General features: G+C 41.8%; 1 protein-coding gene across 1 annotated transcript in view; it reads right to left on the bottom strand.

Annotated features, from left to right (window-relative positions):
* PRRX1 (paired related homeobox 1) overlaps positions 1–13,376 on the bottom strand; it is a 97,386-nt gene that overhangs the window by 83,091 nt on the left and 919 nt on the right. The window lies entirely within an intron of this gene.

The raw sequence follows: 13,376 nt of genomic DNA, 5'->3' as shown, positions 1-13,376 counted from the left end.
ACATTACATAACATACATAAATGCAAGACACTGCTGCTGTTTTAATAGTGAAAGAATCTAACAGACAAACATGTTTTGTGACTTTCCGTAAAGCCGTCCCTGATTATCCTCAAGCGAAAGGGAAATTCTCACCCTTCTCCATTTTTTCTATACCACCTTGATGCTCTCCTTTGCCCCCATGGCACACTATTTTGTATTATACTAATCTGTGTATATCTCATATACCATCCCAATGGAATGTAAGCACCTTAATGAAAGGAGTGGTTCTTTTTTAACCTTTGTGTCCTCAGTACCTAGCACAGTGCCTTGCACGTAGTAGGTACACACACATTTAGTAGATACTCACAGTAGTGAGCAGGTACATTGTAGTACCTATTTAGTAAGTACTTATTTGAATTGAATTGTAAGAAAATCTCACGGTGCAAAGGGGCAAAAGAACCTCCTCGTGCTTACTTCCAAATATTTTCTGTTAGATTATTAAGCTTTTAAAGGAGGCACTCTAGTCACAAAACTGATCAGAACTTTTGCTAGGACATTAGCCTAAAAATATATCACATAGCGTGAAAAAAGGACCTGTCAGGATAATAAAAATAAATTCCTAACTGCTTGAAATGTAATAACAAAAGAAGAATAAGGATAAGAAGGAGGAGGAGGAGGAGATGGAGGAAAAGGAGAAGGGGGAAAGAAAAAGAAAATCCTGGAAATAATGTGTATGAACACGAATTGAAGAATAAATTAAATTCAATAAATGAATATAAGTAAATTATAGCATGTTAGTGTAATGAAATGAAATGAAACTATAAAATGGTAAATATGAAAAATATAAGTAAATAATCAAAAACATATGAAGTGCTACAAACAGATCTGTATAACAACACATCGAGTAAAACTGCACACACATACAACATGCACGTTCTTGTATACCTTTCTTTTAATCATTCAGAGTATAATTTCGTCAGTAGAGGAAATAACTGTAGAAGAATTTCCTTTCCCAATATTATCAACACTTTCTCAACAATTTACAGACCTAGAGTTTCCTAGGGCACTATGCAGGGCCATCCAACCAGCACATGACAAAAGAAGGACTTGACCCCCATCTTCCTGGCTTCAAAGCAAGCTCTTTATCACACACACATACACACACACACACACACACACACACACACACACACACACCCCTATATATATACATATATAAATTGTACATCTAGGGTATACATGCACATATTTTAATGGTAGTATTGCAGTAGCACCTAGGATAGAATTAGAATATTTATCTTGCAGTCAGGAAGACTTGAGTTCGAATCCCACCTGAGACAGATACTTAATAGCTATGTGACCCTCTGCCAAGTTACCTCTCTATACCTTAATTTCCTCATTTGTAAAAGGAGAGAATTAGACTCAGTGATCTCTGAGGTTTCTTCTATTTCTAAATCCACACTCCTTTGATCCTATTTCAGAGATTTAGAAATAAATACATTGATTTTTTCTTGTTTATTCGTTTGTTTGGTTCTACTTTATTAAATGCTAAAGGTTTGTGTAAAATTGTATTTTATTTCAATATTGGTTTTTGGTGATGATTTTTATGTTTGTAACTATATTAAAGTTAAATTAAATTAAAACTAAAAGTTAAATTAAAATTTAAGACTTCCCATGATAGGTTCTTCTTAGGCTTTGCATGGTGACAAAATAATCTATCGATTCAATTAGATGATTGGGGGAGAAGACCATTGGCCTGAAAAAAACTATCAAGCCATTAATTTGCATTAATTAACCAAGGAATCATTAGCTTTGGTGCATAACCTCTTTCAGACATAGCCTAAGTTTGCTGGAGATTCACTCTGCTAACTCTGAATTTCCTCGAAGCAAAAAGTTCCAGAAACTCAATAAAAACTGATAGCACCCTAAGAGGAGGAGAATTTGAGGAAGAAAGGAGAAAACATGGAATGAAAGGGGATATTACAGCTCTTCTAACCCAATCTTCTCATTTTACAGGTTAAAAAACAAGGCCCAGAGGGGGCACCGGCCCTGGAGTCAGGAGTTCAATTTTGACCTCAGACACTCAACACAAGTACTAGCTGTGTGACCTTGGGCAAGTCACTTAACCCCAATTGTCCTGCCCCCCCAAAAAAATGAGGCCCAGAGAGGTTCATAGGCACTAAGCACCAGAACTAGAGTTTGAACTCACATTCTCTGACTCGTCTTTAGGACTATGAGAGAGAGAGAGAGAGAGAGAGAGAGAGAGAGAAAGAGAGAGAAACTTCCATGCTGAAGAAGGAAAGAACAGGAATAGAACAGAAATAACAAAAGTGGGCAGTTATATGGCTTTTGGATTCTCTTGTCAGAAGGGATTCAGTCCCTGAAATATGCCTAGCAAAACTGCAGATTTCAGTTTCTTGATTAATGAACTAAATTACAATTTATTTCTTAAACGTGTTGAGGGTTGAGACCATGGTCTTCCACCCATCTTGAGCATTAGAATTACTGCACAACACATCTGGTTATAGACAAAGATCTCGCTGGGTGGTTCTATTTTCCCTTCCTCAGAAACAAGCAATATGGAGAACTTTGCAGCCTTTTTTCCTCTAGTGAGTTTTTTAAAGCTAAAAATATTTTAATTTTTAATTTTTTTTTCTGAACTGGGAAAGAGGAAAAGATGGAACAATCAAAATTGCAACTACTTGGTGCTTTTTCACCTTTCTTACCTTTTTATTCTTATTAAAATTCCTTTCCTGATTCACTTACTTAAACCAAACTAATCAATTTTTTGATAGATCAACTCCCTGAGAGAAGCTACTAAATATATTGATTTAAAAGATGAAAATTTCTGGTTTTCTTTAAGAAAGAAAAAAAAATTCCTTAAACTGAGATGGTTAAAATGCTTTAAACACCATGACACACTGCATGAGTATTTTCATCTTTTATTTCTTTGTATCTACAATTTTCCATGGAAGTTCTCTTTTCACACCTCACTGTTATGTATGTGTAAGTGACCCTATGTTCCTGAAGCTAGACCAAGCAAGTTTTAGACAGGTATATCCTACCATATGGAAGGGCATTGGGCAAGAGTCCAGCAAGAGACTCTTTATCTGCCCTCTGAGGACTAGAGTAGCTGAGTTGAGCAAGGCTCATTGCTGGAGGCTATAATATAATTAGTTCTCTGGTTACCACAACTCCTGAAGCCACCTTACACTTACTAAAGACGGAGGAGTCACCAGCTAGGTCAATGGAGGAGGTTCTCACATTGGGGACAGCATAGAGATTCTCAAAAAGTTTTCACAAAAAAAAGTGAGGTTCATCTCAAATAACTTTATTATAAGGGAAAATCAGGGAATCCAGGTGCAGAGTTCTCTAGAAATGTAGTATAGTTGTGGGAATTGTGGGAGAAAGAGAATTCAAAAAGGAGTCAAAAGACCTTCCTGAAGGTCAGGAAGACCTGAGTTCAAATCCAGCCTCAGATACTACTCATGGTCAAATCACTTAACTCCTGTCTGTCTCAGTTTCCTTAACTGTAAAGTGGGGGTAATAATATCACCTGTTGGGGAATATCTGAGTCCTAGATGATTTGCATTTTGCATTGTGTAAGGAGTCCACTCACCAGAAGTTCTCCAACTTGCCCTACCAACCTCACTGGGTTATAGTAAGAGAATATATGTATGTAAAATGTCTTCTTAAGCAAAATGCAATATATAAATGGAAGTTATTTGTCTTCTAAAAACAGAAAGTTTTCAATCTTCACAGCTACATTTCCTTCCTCTCTCTTCTACAAGATCATGCATAAATGACTCCTTCAAGCAATAAGGTATCCAAGTGTAGTCTTTCAGATGATCTACAGGCTGGTCCAAACTTCAAGGACAACAGCTGTCCTTGTCTGTGTAATCCCAGTGAGCACAAGAGGAAAAAAGAAAGGAACTGAGGGAACAGAAACAACTGGTCCATTTTGATTAGCTTCTGAAAATTCATCAATTAAAGCTCGGAGCAATGAGGAGTGATAGGGATACTGCAGCTCACTCAGATCTCCAGATCATTTTTGTAAAGTGTTTTTGTTTTCAAGTGAAGACAAGGTAGGGTGGTTTGGTTTGGCGTGGTTGGCTTTTGTATTTCCTACGTGACCTACACACCAAAACATCTGAGAACCACTGTCTTTGAAAAAAGGATTGAATAGTTCATACTTGCGGTTATAGATAAGGAAAAATAGAACATCACACCTAGCAACAATTCATTATTGTATCTTTTATTGATTAGTCAAGTATGTATATGCTCAACACTGGCTCAAAGCATTAAGAGGGGAAGGGTAAAGGGAAGTGAGTTCAAAAAGAAATATAAAACATAGTGGCTACCTCAAGAAGCTTTGAAAGCAAAATTAATACACATTAAACTATTAGAAAATAATTAAATGCTAAACTGTAGGGTAATTACTATAACAAGTATAGTAGTGGTAGTAGTGGTAATAGTAGGAGTGGTAGGAGTAGTAGTAGTAGTAATCAGGGTAGGATGGAGTTTAGTCCAGAAAATGTATTCAAGGAGAGGTATACCTTGAGCTTGGCATGGAAACATGGGCAGGGCCTGAAGAGATAGAGGGAAGTCAAGGATTTCCAAGTGACGAGAAGAGGGAGCAAGGGGAAAGACTCAGAGAAGGAAATGAAGAGGGGATATGAAGAGGATTAAAGCAGGCAGCTTGTATATCATAGATCAGGCATGTTGTATATTCTACCACTACCACCACCCCTCAGATTAGCAGAAGAAATCTGTTTGATTTTTTATTGCCTAGAATTATTCCCCACTTCTATCTTTTGTTTTAAAGAATGGCTTCTTTTCTAAATTTGATGGTTTGAGAGGGTTTTACTGACACTGGCACCCAGAAGTATTTTTTACACAAAGTACTTGCCTCATATTGTTTGTTTCAAATGGGATACCTGGCAAAAACTGAAGAGTATTTCCCCAAAGCAGTCACATCTTTCCTTAAACACAAGGACCAAGGGACAGAGGACTTTGATATTTCTACAGTGGCAGAGTTCTTACAGCTAGGACACAGACACAGAAAGGTCACAATCACTAGCCCTAACTTCCACCTAGAATATGTTCTTTCCTCCTCCTCCTTCTCCTCCTCTGACCTCCATTCCTTTCCTCACTCTTTAAACATCATGGTTTTCCTTGGTCCCAAACAGATTGTAAACCAGTATTCACTTAGGCTACTTTAAGTCTCTCTCTCTCTCTCCCTTCCTCTCTCTCTCTCTCTCTCTCTCTCTCTCTCTCTCTCTCTCTCTCTCCCCCCTTATCTCTCTCCTATATGTGTGGCATATATATTTTCTCTGAAATGTTTCCCTACTCTTCCTATTTTTAAGCTTTTATTACTGAGGCTCCGTGGCCAACCACACCCTTCACGTGGTGAGCAACGCTTCCGCTCTCCTTCTCCATGAGATCCTATGGACACTGGATCCTAATCTGAGACTGGAGGGAAATGGGTTACCCCCTTTTGGATTGTGAAAGAAAGATCGGAGCTCCTGGACTGAGGATGTGCTCTGGTTAAACCAGCCCCAATTCCAGCAAGTGTTCAGAAGGATTTTTTGGTCATAGGTCTTTCATGGTCTGGAAGGGATTAGGGCACATAAAGGAATAGTGTAAATTTCCTGAAGGTGTAGTCATAGTTTTTAAAGCCTTTCCTCAGTATCAATATCAAAGGGAACACAAAATCAAATCTGAATAGTTCTGGCCAGCCTAAGCCCTGGTGTAAGAGTGTTTCTGCATAGCCACTCTTAGGAGGAAATTCACCTTCAGTGTCTGTTTGCTTGTTAAAAATAAATGAAATCATGAACTTCTCACAAGTAACCCTACAAAATAATAGAGAGCTGAAATGGGAGTAGTGGGGGTTGAGAGGGCAAGGTCCTATCTTTTATCCAAACTTGAATCTAAGGAACTTGCTTTAAAAGTTGTTATCTTTTTTAAAAAACATTGATTCTTTATTTGTAGGGCAAATGGGAGTGAGAGACAACACATAAAATAAACCCCAAAATCTTTCTTGTTGAGAGACTGGTGATATTACATGCCATTCCATTAACATTTATTAAATGTATTCAGTACACCATGCAAAGCTACTGCATGTCCATTATATAGCTCATATTCCATATACATCTAACTCATACATCTGGGTTGTAACCAGATATTTGAAGATAGAAGCTTTAAAATAACACCCAGTTCAAGTACATACCTACATATTACTCAGTTCTAAGAAAAGAGGAAAAGCTAATCCCAGGTAATTCCATTTATTCTTGCTACTTGGGGGAAGGTAATTTGTAGATTAATGGTTGGTTAAGGTTTGTTTTTAATCTTTTCATATATGTCTCTGTTAGACTGAGTTAGAGCTGGAAGGGAGCCAAGAAGACATCTAGTCTAATTCTTATTTTTTACAGATGAGAAAACTGAGACCAAAATTAAGCATCTTGATTCAAGACTCATGGTTCAAACCCAAAGTCTGAGACCATGAATAGCTATTACACACACACACACACGCGCGCGCGCGCGCGCGCACACACACACACACACACACACACACTACCCCGAACCCCAAAGTGAGCATCAACAGCCTTCCCAGGTAACAGTATCATCAAGAATCTTCCTGGGGAAGGATCAGAATGGTAAAAATCTATTTTTCTTTTCCCTAATCTAATATAGTACAGCGTAGAACTTAACAGGCAGAATGGTATTTTGTTTTATTTTAAGGCAAAACCCTTGTCCTAGGATGGATATTATGGAAAATACATCCTACAACGAGAATAAATTTGTAAACCTATCCTCCTTCGGAAGTCTCCCACCTGTTGATCTAGCGACTTAAAAAAAAAAAAAAACAACCGCTGTCAGTTAAAAACTGATTCCAGCAGCTGGCCATGGTCTTTATTGTCTTGATGTAGACGGGGGTTATGTACTACACTACCGCACTTCTGGTTTTGTTGATGTTAGCATTACTGGAGGCTTGTGATCACGCAGAATATAAGGACAATTTTATTTCACAAGGATGTACATGTCACATACATGTGGATACACACTTTTTAAAAAGTAGTTATCTCTGTTTATATCGTTGGAAAGGTGTTGGAGGACTAGAATGGTGGGAGCAATAGAGTGGTCAGAGGAATCAGTCAGTCAATAAGCTTTTATTTAGTGCCCACTATGTGCCAGGCACTGTGCTAATCACTGGGGAAGCAAAGAAAGGCTGAATACAGTTCTCGCTGGCAAGAGTCTCAGATTCTAATAGTGGAGAGTAAAAGTAAAACACTTGGCCATGGCAATGATTTTTTCAATCTAATTGTCAACACCGCTGCAGTTTTATAAATGTTTGGATGCCGAGAGTCAGACATAAACTAATTATGAACTTGAGGGGGGGACGGCAAGGTGGAAAGCATACTTCGGCCGATTTTTTGGGTTGGGAGCTGATCCATAAAATTTATTTTTTTCATATGGTCTCCAAACCCGACCCTCTACACATACCTGCAAAGGCATCAGAAGAGCTGAGGTGAGTGTGAACCAACCCCTCCCCCCACACACACACACACTCTGTCTCAAAGGTACACAGCCATCTACTCCCAATTTATAATAGCTCTAATTCGCAATGGTCCAGCCAGTTAGTTTGGCAAGTCCTAAAACACGAAATAAATATTAGCTATTCGCTATCATTATTTCCTCCATCACTCAATAAATGACCATTCCATTAGTTTCTGGTTTGCGTGGGAATGTGGATTCCCTGACGCAAGAGCCACCGCATTACACAAATGTCAATGTATGTATCCTTCTTTCCAGTTTGGTGGAAAGTTCTCTTAGCTCTCTGTCAAAGGTATAATATTTTCCAGGCGCTATACCCCGTGCCTTGTCGGTGTTCCTGGTTTTCCAAGGGGAGGGAGAGGAATTATAAAGGAAACGCACTTCTAAAAATCGAATTAATCTCACAGATTCCCTTTATTGCTAATCCTCTGCTGGGGCAACAAACAAAAACCACTCTATCTCTTCCCTTCTTCTGTCAATTCCCGCGTCGTGCTCTTCGCGCTCTGAAAAGGAAGTCCGGGGTCTTTCCTTGCAGAAACAGACCATCCTGGTGAAATTTATTTTCAGACTTTCTAGTGCGGGCTAGACTGGCTCTGGAAAACCCTCTGGATCCTCTCTGGAGAGCTGGTTCTGATGCAACTGGGTGGTTTTGTGTTTTTTGAGAAGTTTGTTTCTCTTTGCTGTTCATTTACTCATAAGATAAAATATTAATAGCACCCTTGGAAAGACCAGACGCCTGCAGGCGCTCCTAGTGACAACCTGCCTTTAAACTCCAACCAGGTGCATACACCTGGCACTAATCACGAATCGGTGACCATTATGATGTTTGTTCTCCCTTTTCTGGAACGAATGTGTGCCATGCTAGGGCTGCCACAATTAGCACAGATTACACAGGGCCTTTGGGAGAGGGACCGGCTTGTGTGAAGTGTGGTTGTTGTTGTTTGGTTGTTTTTTTTTTTCCCTCTGCAAAATGAGGAGGTGAGCCTAGATGATCTCTAAGATGTCTTAAAGTTCAGGTATATGCTAATGTGTGAGGGAATCTCTCCAAATTTCCCAGAGGAAGAAGGAGACAGGCTGACAGGAGTCACTAACAGGCATTCCCAGATCTCCTTAACTGGCTAGTAAAGGAGGAATTGATTCATTCTTGCAGGAAGCCTACCTGTCTGCCTGAAGTCAGTTAGGGTGATTGACAAATCAAACTAACCCCTCCCCCCACTCCCACCCCCAAAAAAGAAAATAGGGATGACAGAGCTTCCTACTATGCATCCAGAGAAAAAGGACTGGGCGCTTTTGGAGACAGTGGTGGGCACTACTGCACTGGGCCTTTCACTTTCCGAGGCAGTAACTGGAATCCTTGGTAACTCAATTTAGAGAAAAGATAATTGAGACAATGTTGGTGACGATGATTCTGGTGATGGGGATGATTGATGACGATTATTATTTTATCTTGCAATTTGCTATTTCTTCCATGATTTCCTCTTTGTAAGTACATCTTTTCTTTTAAAATTCATAAGCAACGTTTCGATGATAATTTGTCTCCCCCTGCCCACAATTTGAATCCTAGTAGCAGGATCCCAGATTTTGCTTCTTTAACACCCTCTCTCTCAAGCCAATGCTCTCAATAAATCGAGGAGGAAAATTCCCGCTCCCAGGTCCGGTAGGGAGTGAGATGGGCTCTAGCTAAGAAATGTTCAATCTGATGAGAATCAAAATAGAGGTCTAATAATAAAGAATTATATCCTCCCCCAGCGGGGTTTGCGACAAACTTCCCCGGCGACGAATACGAGGAGAGATTTCCTTCCACTGGGGCTGCTTCTGCCTTAGCTATCCCGGCTGGACTGGCGGGTTTGGGCCCTGGCTCGCACTCCCAGCCTTCACACCTCACTTCATCCCGAGCTCCCCAGCCCTTTGTGAGTAATGGATTACTCCCAACGCTCCGCTGCGCCCGTTCCGTTTCGGTCTACGCTTTGCATCATTTTGCGCTCGTGTGTACAGGCGCTCGCGTGTGTCTAATTGACTTTCCGTCTACCTTTTTATAGCTACATGTGTTTCCAACAAAAGGTCTTATTAGGACAATCTGGTTTCACTAATTTAGAGGTCGGAAACGTGGAAGGCAGGCAGGCGCTTTTTTTTTTTCTTTTAGAGTTTGCAGAAGTTCAGATTAAGAAATGACAGCAGGATGCACACCACCTCCCAGAAGTGGGTCTTCACATTTTTATGAGTCCCACTTTCCCTCCAAAAAAAAATCTTCTCCCCCCTAAACACACACGCACTCCCCCATTAGCGCACCCCTTCTGTTTCTAACTGGGAGCCTTATGGGGTACCCAGGATTCGCTACCAAGTATAATCTTGGATACTTTAGGGGGAGGCAAGAGCCGGTCAGAACAGAGACCGGGTCAGGAAAAGAGAAAACTCAGGGAAGAAGAAATAAATATGACTAAACAAGGAAAATCAAATTACCCCAAGGACAATGGTGGGGGGGGGGGAGGGGGGAAGATTTTTTTTTTCCTTTTTAGTAGCCTTAGAATTTAGATTAAGATATTCGAAGCCTCCGAAAGGCTTAGATCTTTAGAAAGAGTCATTTAAAGATCTAAATATGGCGCAATGAAACCTGGGGACCTGGAGACTGGAGGAGAGAGAGAGACAGAGAGAGAGAGAGAGACAGAGAGAGAGAGAGAGAGAGAGAGAGAGAGAGAGAGAGAGAGAGAGAGAGTTCGTATTACCTAATGATCACGTATTGACCACCCGCATAAAGGAAGAATGTTTTACTAATTTCACGCCAATAAGAAATTCGGGGTGAAAATAATGGGGAAACCTATCGAAACAGCTGTACCTCTAAAAAAAAGTTTTGGACGTCTTTAACAGGCAATGATCTTTCTTCCTAACTGTAATGAACTAGGATCTTTCTTCCTGATTGTAATAAACTTCCTCGAAGGGAAGAATTTAGAATTAGCTTCACTGAATCCCAGTGGGCGGGAGCCCTGTGGGTATTCATTCTTTGTCTTTCTTCCCCCCTCACTTAGGGTAATTTATCACCTCGCCCGGAGTCCTGAAGCCAGTCACAGCACCAGGAGTCCCGGCTCCATAAGAAAATCACAACAATTCGCCTTGGGAATCTTCATTAGCAGCTTCTGATCTGAAGGAGGAGCGATCTTGGATGGGCCCTTAGCCTTCTGCTTTTGGTACCTCGAAAGCTAGTGATACGCTGATAGGCATGTTTTGATCTTTGGAGACTCTGGGAGGGAAGCGGGGTTGAGAAAACATACGGACTCTAAAAGCAACAATCCTACTTGTCAAAATATCCCGTCCATATCTCTTGTTAGCATCTAATTTGTGTGAATTTTCAAGCACGCTTGTGCTCCTGCCCCTAAGATTTCCCAACCATGTGTCTGCCTTGTTATTGCCTACCCCCACCACCAACCAAAACCCCCTTCTCGCTCCCTGCCCCAGCGCTCTTCATTATGTTCCGCGTTTCGTAGTTAGAACTGAGTGGTTCTGGCAATGCTAAAAATCACTCTTCTGACTAGAGAAAGGGAACTGTCAACCATCCTTCACCAACCTTCTCTTTTCTCTCCATTATCAGCTTGACTCCTTGAAGGCTTTCAGTATGCTGAACTTGTCACCTCACCTTCTGGGCAGGGGATCTCCCTCTCCCTGCCCTCCTGGATCTTGCCATGTTCTGGGATCACTTGTTACCTTCTGAGCCAGACACCTTGAGAATCCGAGCCCTGATACCTCTTTCCCTTGGGACGTGGCTTGTGCACTTCGCATTTGGAGTGTTTATATACCTTGCCCTTTATCCTGTGTCGGTGCAGATAGCTGCATAACCTAACACGCACCAAGAAACGAATTTACAGGAGAGCCTAGAGGCTGTTTTGTTTTGTTTTGAAAGGATGGTGTCAGATCTTGAATCCCACGGTCCTTTCTTCTTGGGAATGCTACCTCTCCCTCCCACCTCCAGCCTCTGAACAGCCCCTTTCTAAGCAGTCCTTCTCCAGGCCCGACAGACCATCTCCCGGCTCCTAGGAGGGATGCTTGTTTCATCATTCAACCCATCTTTTCCTCCCCCAGACAAACACCTCTCCACTTCCTATCTATACAGCACGAAGACATCATTCATTATCCAGCTCTCCTCTCAGAGCATATAAAGTGCTTTTATAAACAAATGGCCAGGACTGCCACGGTGCTATAACCTTGTAATATTCCGTGCTTAGGCAGATTTTTAGGCGCTGCAGAAAATTAATTGGCCTGATAGGGGCCATAAAGTTTTCGGCCTGCTTCTCCTTTCTGGTTATCATGTTCTTTGGGAGGAGAGACCCTTGGATTCAGTCCGTTCCTGCTATGTGAATGTCCTATGCAGCGACTTCCTCCGGGCGTGATGTTATATTATGGGCAGGAATCGTGAATCCTCCCGAAGAATGCCAAATGTTTGCACAAATAATAAATGATAGATGATTTATGATGAGACGCCTTCCTACGCAAGAGCGTCAAGAGTTTTCTAAAGAGGAATAGCAAGGCACTTCCTCCACCCAACACCTCACTCCCCAGGTACCATTTCATAACTTGACAATTGGGACAGTGAATAATTGGCCTTCTTAGTTACCAGACAGTTTTACTGAGCAAGGGAGGGATCATCTTGAGTTGCTAGAGCACCCTCTCCCACGGCACCCGGTCAAGGGCACAGAAAAGTGAGAGAATCCAGAGTTGGCTGGGCCCCCAGCACCTTCTCTAGGCTACTGGGGGGTGGAATGGGGAGGCTGCTCTGCGCACGGAAGGAAATGTGTTCAGGCTGTCTTAGAAAGGTACCTTCCAGAGCAATAAATAATATAGGCAAACGTCTCGATTTCTCATCTTGTTACATTTCTTGTTTCAAGGCACATCCATTTACAGCAGTTTCGTTTGGAGAAGAGGGAGGGAGATGTTTCTCTACACACGCGCGCGCGCGCGCGCGCACACACACACACACACACACACACACACACTTTAAACTCACATTTTCTAATTCCAGAGCAAAAATCTACCTAGTTATGGAAGAAAGTATTAAAATCTCTCTTACCCCTCCTTAAAAGGGACTATTAGTCAAGTTCAAAAACATACAATTTCCTAGGAGCCTACCATTTCCTCCAACTAAAGAGAAGATGCAGAAATTCCCTCAGTCCTCTCCCAGTGTGAAGTATAAGTATGACCATACCTGCCTGGGTTAGATTTGTTAAGAGAACTGAAGGCCCAATAGGCAAACAAACGCGTGTCAGGGTGTGATTGATTAGACAGCGTTGTACTGGAAATTTGGGCTTGAGTGGTGCTTAGAATGGTTTTGTTTTTGTTTTTGTTTTTGATAGATCGAGAGCAAGAGTTCAGGGTGAAGAAATTTGTGGCAGTATGGGAGGGGAGAAGTGCCTTGTGTGGCTGGCTGGCAGGGAAAGAAACCCAAAGTTTCCACGGAATGTGGTCGGGACACTGCTTGAACCTTCCACTCCTCGGCACGTTAAGCAAGAGTGTGGATGTCCCCTGAGGGGCTGTGACCACGGTGGATAGGAGACTATATGGAAGCCCTCAGTTTTCCCTTCTCTACGAAGGGGCACTTTTCGAAGCCCTAAAAGTTCTCAAGGGAGCTCAGACTTTGGTTGGGTCGGGGTTTGGCTCTGCTGCGGTAGGCTGACCGAGTCATTAGGCATGATTTGGGGTGGAAGGATGCTCCCTCGGAACTCCCGTATCCCAGAACTACGGAATCGGGCTCAGTATCGGAACTCCGAGGCTGCCCTGGGACTGGCGGATCCGCAGACAAACTCCTGCCCCAAGCTCCCTCCAGTCGAGTTCCCAGCGTTGAGTTCAGGGGGGATTGC

This window comes from Trichosurus vulpecula, chromosome 4 (genome assembly GCF_011100635.1).
Source record: "Trichosurus vulpecula isolate mTriVul1 chromosome 4, mTriVul1.pri, whole genome shotgun sequence".
Lineage (NCBI taxonomy): Eukaryota > Metazoa > Chordata > Mammalia > Diprotodontia > Phalangeridae > Trichosurus > Trichosurus vulpecula.
The sequence above is the reverse complement of the archived record's forward strand: the minus strand, read 5'-3'. Positions and strand labels throughout refer to the sequence as shown.